We start from the raw sequence: 8,321 nt of genomic DNA on the forward strand, positions 1-8,321 counted from the left end.
CAATGCTGGTACCTGAGTCTCTGTGACTTCGACAGGTCTTGACACTCTCACCTCTCTCCCAATGCTGGTACCTGAGTCTCTGTGACTTCGACAGGCCTTGACACTCTCACCTCTCTCCCAATGCTGGTACATGAGTCTCTGTGACTTCGACAGGTCTTGACACTCACACCTCTCTCCCAATGCTGGTACCTGAGTCTCTGTGACTTCGACAGGTCTTGACACTCTCACCTCTCTCCCAATGCTGGTACCTGAGTCTCTGTGACTTCGACAGGTCTTGACACTCTCACCTCTCTCCCAATGCTGGTACCTGAGTCTCTGTGACACAGGCTGAACTGCACAGGTAGAGGTGCTGGTGGCTGGGGCCGGCAGCCTGTGGCTCACGTCCTTCAGGCACCTGTTCTTCCTGAGCTCCGTGGGAAGCTCTGGGTGCCCCACAGCACACCTGGCTTCTTCCTTGCTGAAGCAGCTGGCCCCTCCGTGCTCAGGAGACATGGTGTCCTTCCAGGCCTTCGCTGGCGGGGTCTGTTCAGCCCGCTGGTCCTGGTTACAGCTTCTCCTTCCTAGCAACTTTGGTTTAGGAATAAGCGTGTAACCCAATTCTGGTCAAAGAGCCTGGAAGGGGCAGGTACTGCTGTGCTGCTGGGAAAGCGTCTCTGACTTTTGACGTGCGGCCCGAGGACGGGCTGCTCTCTCTCCCTTTGGATATGCCTGTGCTGGGGTGGGCCGCTATCTGGTGTTGAGGAGATGAGGTGAATGGCATAACCAGAAGTACCGGGCACCCGATGTCCTTACGGAGCTGGCTAAATTCACCTGTTCCTTGCTGGTAAGCCGGTTGACGTAGGTTCCATTTCTCTCCACAGCCTTTCTCTTGGGAAGCTCTTTTTTTGTGCACTGGGCTTAGGTTGGGAGAGACTGAAAACTACAGGGGCTGAGCATTAGGAATGTTCTTCCATCCCTGAAGGTCCCCTTGCTTCACCGGGGTTGCACCCTAAGAGGGATGGAAGAGGAGGGGGTGTAGGGCCTGTCATAAGGGTAAAATGTGGAGGAACCCCAGAGAGGGCCCTTTTTCAAGAAACTGCAAAGAAGACTCTGGCAGAGTTTATGACCCCACTTACTACGATTCAGTGATCTGTGGAGCTCCACGGGGAAAGGAGAAATCTGGTTGGGCCCGATTAGACCTTTCAGAATTCAGAGAAAATATTGCCAGGAGCCAGGGGCCAGAGACCTTAAAATAGAAGCTGGCTGAGAAGGCAGAGAAGCTCCCAGACATCCAAGTCTGACCTTGCAGTCGCAAATGGGTCCAGAGGAAAAAGAGAAGGGGCGTTTCCTGGGGAAATTGGGGGACTGCCCAGGCAGCTTGTGAAAGGCCGAGAAGGGGACAGGACAGAAGGAAGGACTGAGCAAGGCTGAGGAACCTGCATAAAGAGTGTGGAAAAGTACTCTGAATAACAAAAAGGGAGTCTCAGATTACAGCGCCTAAGAAGCAAAGTGCTAGAGACCCCACTGCTCCAGACAATGGTGTGACCTGGATCTCATACACAGAAAGCATTATTTCCATTGTTATTGCATCCTGGGGAGTCCAAGCTTGCACTAGTGGCTGGAAGTTATGGGGGGAAGCTTTTAGCTCCAAGTAGGGGAAGGTGTTCTAGCCATCATTCCCCCATTGATAGGATGAACTGTTGCAGGAGATAATAAGCTCCTTGGAGCCCACGTGAATACTTGGTGGGGGGAGGAGACATGATGGGCAGTTCTCAAGCACTGATTGGATGATTCAGACCCGGAAGTCTGTGATTCTGAATGATTATGATTCCTTAAAGAATCCAGACAAGGTCTGTGAGATGTGCCAGCGATGCCACCTAGAATTCAAAGGAAGGGAGCTGGGGTTTCCTACGTTGCCTGATTCCTCTTTCGCCCACCTGCCTGTGGGCCCTGGGTGCCCAGCCAGGGAAGAGAAGCAGTGTGGTGATTGGCAGGGATGGATTCCAAACTCACTTCTGCCATTAACAGCTGTGTGGCCTGGGACGTTCCTTACTCTCTTTTAGTCTCAACTTCCTTATCTGTAAAATGGGACTACTAGCTATCTTACTGGGTCAGAAGTGCCATGTCAAAAGTACCTGTCCAGAGCAGATGCCAGTAAATGGGAGCTAATACATAAGTGAACAAACTGACTGCACTGTGGCCCACCCTGTGCAGGTCTGTTAACACAGGACTCCACCCACTGAACCAACGATACCCCAAACTGGGGCACAGCCTGGCCTCAGCATCATAGAGAACCAGGGTAAAATGAGTAGCTGTTCTTTGAGATGACAGGGCTCATCCAGAGCTTTACTTACTATATTGTTTTGTTTCATGCTACAACAACCGGAGCCCCTGTGTGCAGCCATAGGAAGGTAGGTTGACTCAAGAAACTTAAAATAATCCAAGCCCTGACTCCAGGGCTGTGAAAACCAGTGATGATGTCAGTGACGATTGTCATAGCTAGGTGCTGTGCTAAATGCTATATACACCACCCTATTCTTATTATTATTCGCATTTTAAGGCGAGGAAACTGAGTCATGTTTGGTTAAGTGCATTTGCTCAAGCTCACACAGAACAGAAATGAGGAGATTTTGAGTCCAGTGGTCTCAGCTTGGCCCCCTCTACTGCCCCCTCTGGTTTTACAGTTGCCTCTGTCACAGAGCTACCCCAAGAGAGGACACCATCCCAGTACCCTTGGGCAGATCATTCAGAAAGGCTTTGGGTGGAAGCTTGGTGTTGATTTCCTCACTGCTCCTGGATCCCAGGAGGCAGAGGTGGGCTTGGTGTAGCTCTCCACCTTGTTCTTCCAGTGGTGGTCCATGGGAATGAATGTTTCCAGTGGTGGACTGCAGCTTTCCCTGGGTCTTGTCTAGACCTTCTGTGTATTGCTATAAGTGGATACTTCACAGATACTCCTCACTATATGGGATAGCCATAAATTGTGCAGAATTAAAAGCAGCAAAAGAATTCCAGATGCTTGGGATGGCTCTGGGGAGCATAAGTCAGGAAAAGATGAAATGTGGGTGTATACAAATCTTCATCTGTTGGGGGTGAGGAAACTTCAGCAAAATAGTAGGAAGCTCACGGGCATAACTCAAGCAAGGGCCTGGCACTGGAAACAAATCCCAGGATCTGGTCTAAGCCTTTGACCTCTTCAGATGCCCTGTCACCTCACTCCTCATTTCAGTGTCTGCAGAAGAAACTAGACCCTCAGACCTGCACCCTCAAAACCCCTTGCATTCCTCTTAACTGCATCCTCCCCCTCACTTGTCCTTTCCTTCCGATGGAGGCAGCAGGGTTAGTCCTCACACTTGTGCTTTCAATCACTGTCCTTGTATGTCTCCTGAGCCCTTGGAACCATGTCTTCCACTTTTGTCTCCACCTTTCCCATCTACTCATCTATAGCTAAGAGCAAAGCTATGCTGTAAGACGCTGCTTTCCCCTGCAAGCCACACGCAGTCTTTCCTCCCTTCACCACCTAGACTTTTGAAAGTGCTCTAAATTTACCACTCCCTCCCATTGCTTCTTTTCCTGTTCAGTTGTTCACCTACTAAAATGTGGCTTCTACCCGGGTACACGTCACTGCAACTATGCTGGCCTGGCAGCTGCCGCCAGACCCAGGGGCCTAATTGTCGTGCTCATTCAACTCCACCTCTCGGATTTTTTTAGCATTTGACACTGTTAACTCTTCCTTCCTCCTGGACAACCCCCCTATGACATTATCCTTTGGCAATCATCCTACATGCATTAGGGCTTGCGTTCTTTCCTTTTCCTATGTGTCCTTTACTGAGCCCTCTTTCTTTGCTGGTTCCCTGGTGGCGATCTGTGGCTGGTAGCCTCCAAATGGTTCCAGTGATCTCCCCTCCTGGTATTCACACCCTCGTGTGGTGTTCTCCCGCATTGGGAGGGTTGGTCTGTGTGACTGAATACGGAAGAAGTGGCAGAATGTCAGCCTGATGTTAGGTTATGAGAGTCGTAACCTTGGCCACTTTCTCTGTCTCAGAGGAAGCCAGTTGCCGTGTCCTGAGGAGCCCTACTGAGAAGCCACATATTGGGGAAATGATACCTCCTGCCAACAGCAGCAACGTGAGTGAGCTTGAAAGCAGACCCCCTGCCCCAGTTGAACCTTCAGATGTCAGGCCCCGGCTGACTATAATCTTAGGAGGATCCTGAGCCAGACACCACTCCCTCCGCCCCCAGCTGAGCTTGTTGTTTCAAGTTGCTAAGTTTTAGGGTAATCTGTTACTCATCGAGAGTTAACTAATACGTGCTTTGGAACTCTCTTTTCTCTCATCCGCTCTCCACTCTCTCTAATTGCCTGGCTTGAGTGTTACCAGAATGAGAATAATTCCCAGGGAGGCCCTCCGGCCCAAGCCCCCTTTCCTTAGCTGTGGAGCTAAATTTCCACCTGTAATTTGGTCAATTATACATCAAACTCACTATGTCCCAGGTTGAACTTACTATTTCCACTCCATTCTTTTCCTTTTTCCTGAGTTTTACATCCTGGATCCTAGCCTCATTGTTAGTCTAGTCACCAAAGCTAGACACATCAAAATCAGGTTCCCGCTTTCCCCAGTTCTTCTAATTCTACACTGTAATTCTCCTCGTCTGCCTCCTCTTGTCTGTTACTCTTAGTCCTCTTTGAGCTTAGCCCTCATTCTTTCTTTTTTTTTTTTTTTTGCGGTACGCGGGCCTCTCACCGTTGTGGCCTCTCCTGTTGCAGAGCGCAGGCTCCGGACGCGCAGGCTCAGCGCCCATGGCTCAGGGCCCCAGCCACTCCGCGGCATGTGGGATCTTCATGGACCGGGGCACGAACTCGTGTCCCCTGCATCGGCAGGCGGACTCTCAACCACTGCGCCACCAGGGAAGCCCGTCCTCATCATTTCTTGCTCAGCTAATTGCCACAGCCTGGTCTTCCAGCCTCCATCCTACGCCTGAATTGTTGCTGGAGATTGCAGATCTTCACAAGTTACAACTTTGCTGAATACCTTCAAAGATTTCCCACTGCCTAAAGAATAAATCCTGAACTCCTCAGTCCAGGATCCCAGGCCTTCTGTAAGCTGCCCCACGCCATTTCTCCAATCTTTGCCCCCTCCCTTCTTCTCTTTCTCCAGACTGACTGGGGTCTCAGCCTCAGCCCCACCAGCCACACTCATGCTGCCTTTCCTCATGTTGTTCTCTCTGTAATATCTTGTTTCCTTGTGCACTCGTCTCTCCTCCTCATTACCATTACACTCATCACTGAAAGTCCAGGTGAGTAGCACCTCCTTGAATTGTTTTTGATCTCCGCAGTCAATTACTTCTCCTCCCAGGCCCCCAGGACCGGTCACATTGTGTTTGAATTATTCCCTAATGCTTAGTGCTGCCCTCTCCCACCAGCTGACAAGATCTGTGGACTCAGGGATGGTAGATGCTTGAATGAATGAAGGACACTTGTTCAAGGGGATCCTTTATTTATATTTTACTTCTTTAGGATCAATTTAGCCAAAAAAGCAGGAAGTACGCAAAGCCACGTACCCAGCAGTGTGAGGGTGTGCAGTTGATACGTTTCAGGTAAACTCATCTTTGCCCCTCATCTCTCCCTCCTTCTCTGAGTTTGGTGCAATCTGCGTTTGCTCCCTTACAGTGCAGGGGGTACCCAGAATCTGTGCACAGCTTGCGTGCAGGGTTGTGTTAATGATTTTCTTGCAAGTCTTGAGCTCCCAGGGAGATAGAGCTGCCCAGGGTCCACTAGGCGTTGCCTGTGCCGGGTGGGGTGAGATATCTGCTCTGAAATGGAGTGGAGAGGGGCTACCCAAGCTGCATGGGTCTGTCCCTGCTGCAGCTCAGATAAGGGCTTTGGCAGCTGTCATTTTGACACATTTTGACACCCTGGTTCTGGCAGAGGGATGGTAGAGTGGTCTTCAGGCCAGGTTACCTGGGGGTGAATTCCAACTTGCCTCTAAGATCAGTGTGAGCTTGGTTAGGTCATGCTTCTTGGGTGTTGGTTTTTCTGTGCTTATAATGAAGCAGTTGGACTCTTCAGATCCTTCTGAGTCACTGAGGCTGACGTCTTTATAGCCTGAAGTCCATTTCAATGAAGACATCTTGAAAGAGAGGACTGACAGTGTGAGGGATTGCTATTCCTGGTGGGGTTTTGACACAGGCACCGCCTGCTTGTAAGCCTCATCAGATGTGGTCAGATGGCCCTGCCGGTGCAGCTTGAGCTCCTGGGACCATCTGTCAAGACACAGATTTATGGGGTGCGGCTGTGAAAGGCTTTAAACATTCCATGGGCTTGGCCTTCTCGATGACCACAGATTTCTGGAAATTGGTCTCTGACATCAGTCCTCCCAGGGGACACAGTGAGACTAAATACCAGTCCAGGTTTGTATCATTTAGGAGGTTAAATGCCCAGTGTTCCCGGGAGTGGGCCCCAATGTGCAGCGGAAACAATATTTTAGTCAAAGGCGTAGAGTCGCTTCGGACAGGGTCTCCCTCTGCTGTTGCTGTGAGGAATGGGTTTTCCTCATCAATCAGAGCCACAAGGGAGGCTCAGGAGAAAGAACACAGGCTCCTTCATGAGAGTCCAGCTTGTGCTCTCTCAGAAAACCACACCCACCCTGAAATGTAAGTGCTGGAGTGAAATTAGGAGGGGAGAGCTACAATTTCTGTTCCGTGTCAGTGCTTTTAATGATTGTGTCTCTGAACATTTTGATTTTGTGGTTTAAATTATAAAAAGATGTTCAAGGCTCTGTCAGGAAAAATGAGAATTCTGTTCGTAACTCAACCAAAGTCATTTGTAACTTCCTATAAGTGCTAAATCATGTTTTATTCATTTGTTTCTGTCCAGTCACCCAACATCACCCAACTGGTCACATACCAAAAAAATATATTTTCTGATATAACTAAAAAAGAGTTTATTTTTGAAGACACAGGGGCTTCCAGGTGAATGCGGCTATTTGGTGGTAGACATTTGGCTCCCCTCCGCCCCCATCAAAGTGCAGCGTGAGAATTTTAAAAAGTGTTCACTCCAAGGACACAAGGTAAGAGCAGAGAGGAGGATTCAAGTGAAGGATGGAGGCATGGCAACTGAGTTTTCAGAACATGGGAAGTTTCGAGCTACTTGCCTGCAGTAGGTTTTTCCTGTCAGCAGTGTGCCTTTCACCCTGCAAATCCCTGAGTGGCTCAGCACCCAGGGACACCAAGAACTAAAGAACAAGGGTGAGGCGTGGGGCTAAAAATGAGTGGAAAGTTGAAAGTCAGTAAATAGGGACTTCCCTGGTGGCGCAGTGGTTAAAAATCCACCAGCCAATGCAGGGGACACGGGTTCGAGCCCTGGTCCGGGAAGATCCCACATGCCGCAGAGCAACTAAGCCTGTGCACTGCAACTACTGAGCCTGCGCTCTAGAGCCTACGAGCCACAACTTCTGAGCCTGCGCGCCTAGAGCCCATGCTCTGCAACAAGAGAAGCTGCCTCAGTGAGAAGCCTGCACACTGCAAAGAAGAGTAGCCCCCTCTCGCCGCAACCAGAGAAAGCCCGTGCGCAGCAATGAAGACCCAATGCGCCCACATCATCTGGGGACCCCCATCCCTCCTCTCTGCCCTGCCCTTCTCCTGCTTCCCCAGCCAATGGAGACCAGAGGCTTATTCTCCAGAAGAACTGAATGGTAGAAGTGTGTCAGGCCTTGGAACGCTAGGCAAAGCAGAGGACAGAAGACAAGGATTAAAGTCAGACTTGTGCTGAATTGTGGGCTCTTCAGACTTTTTCTCCTCCCTGACTCTAGAATAGCAGCAGGCAGACCTATATCCCCAGGCAGGCAGCTGGAGGACTCTTTCTGGAGAGTATGAATAGCCCCAGGGAAGACCTGGGCCCTAACTTATGAGGAACCAAAACTCTAATGACCTTCTGGTGAAACCCACAAATCCTTGAAATCTCCACAGAACATGTCCAATTACTGTTGCAGTACCTTGTCCTAGGTATAAGGACAGCGCAGGGCCATGAGATATTTGAGGAAGGTGCCAACGTGACAGAGAGGGCCTAAAACAAACAGAAAAAGAGGGCTCAGAGAGAAGGTGCAGGCAATGTAGGAAGCATAGAAAACTTAAAACTAATAAACCCTCTTATTACCATCTTGAGAGATACGTGGGAATATGTTACATCTATAAAACAAGGACAGAACACAATGAAAGAACAACCAGAGCATAAAAATTTTGAAAAGAAAAACGAACAGAACCCAAACAAAATAAAGCAAAGAAAACAAAAATGATAGAACGGTTGGAAGCTAAAATCAAGTAGAACAAAAGACAAAGGAAGAAGGGAA

Source organism: Neophocaena asiaeorientalis, unplaced genomic scaffold (assembly GCF_003031525.2).
Source record: "Neophocaena asiaeorientalis asiaeorientalis breed wild unplaced genomic scaffold, Neophocaena_asiaeorientalis_V1.1 scaffold202, whole genome shotgun sequence".
Taxonomy (NCBI): domain Eukaryota; kingdom Metazoa; phylum Chordata; class Mammalia; order Artiodactyla; family Phocoenidae; genus Neophocaena; species Neophocaena asiaeorientalis.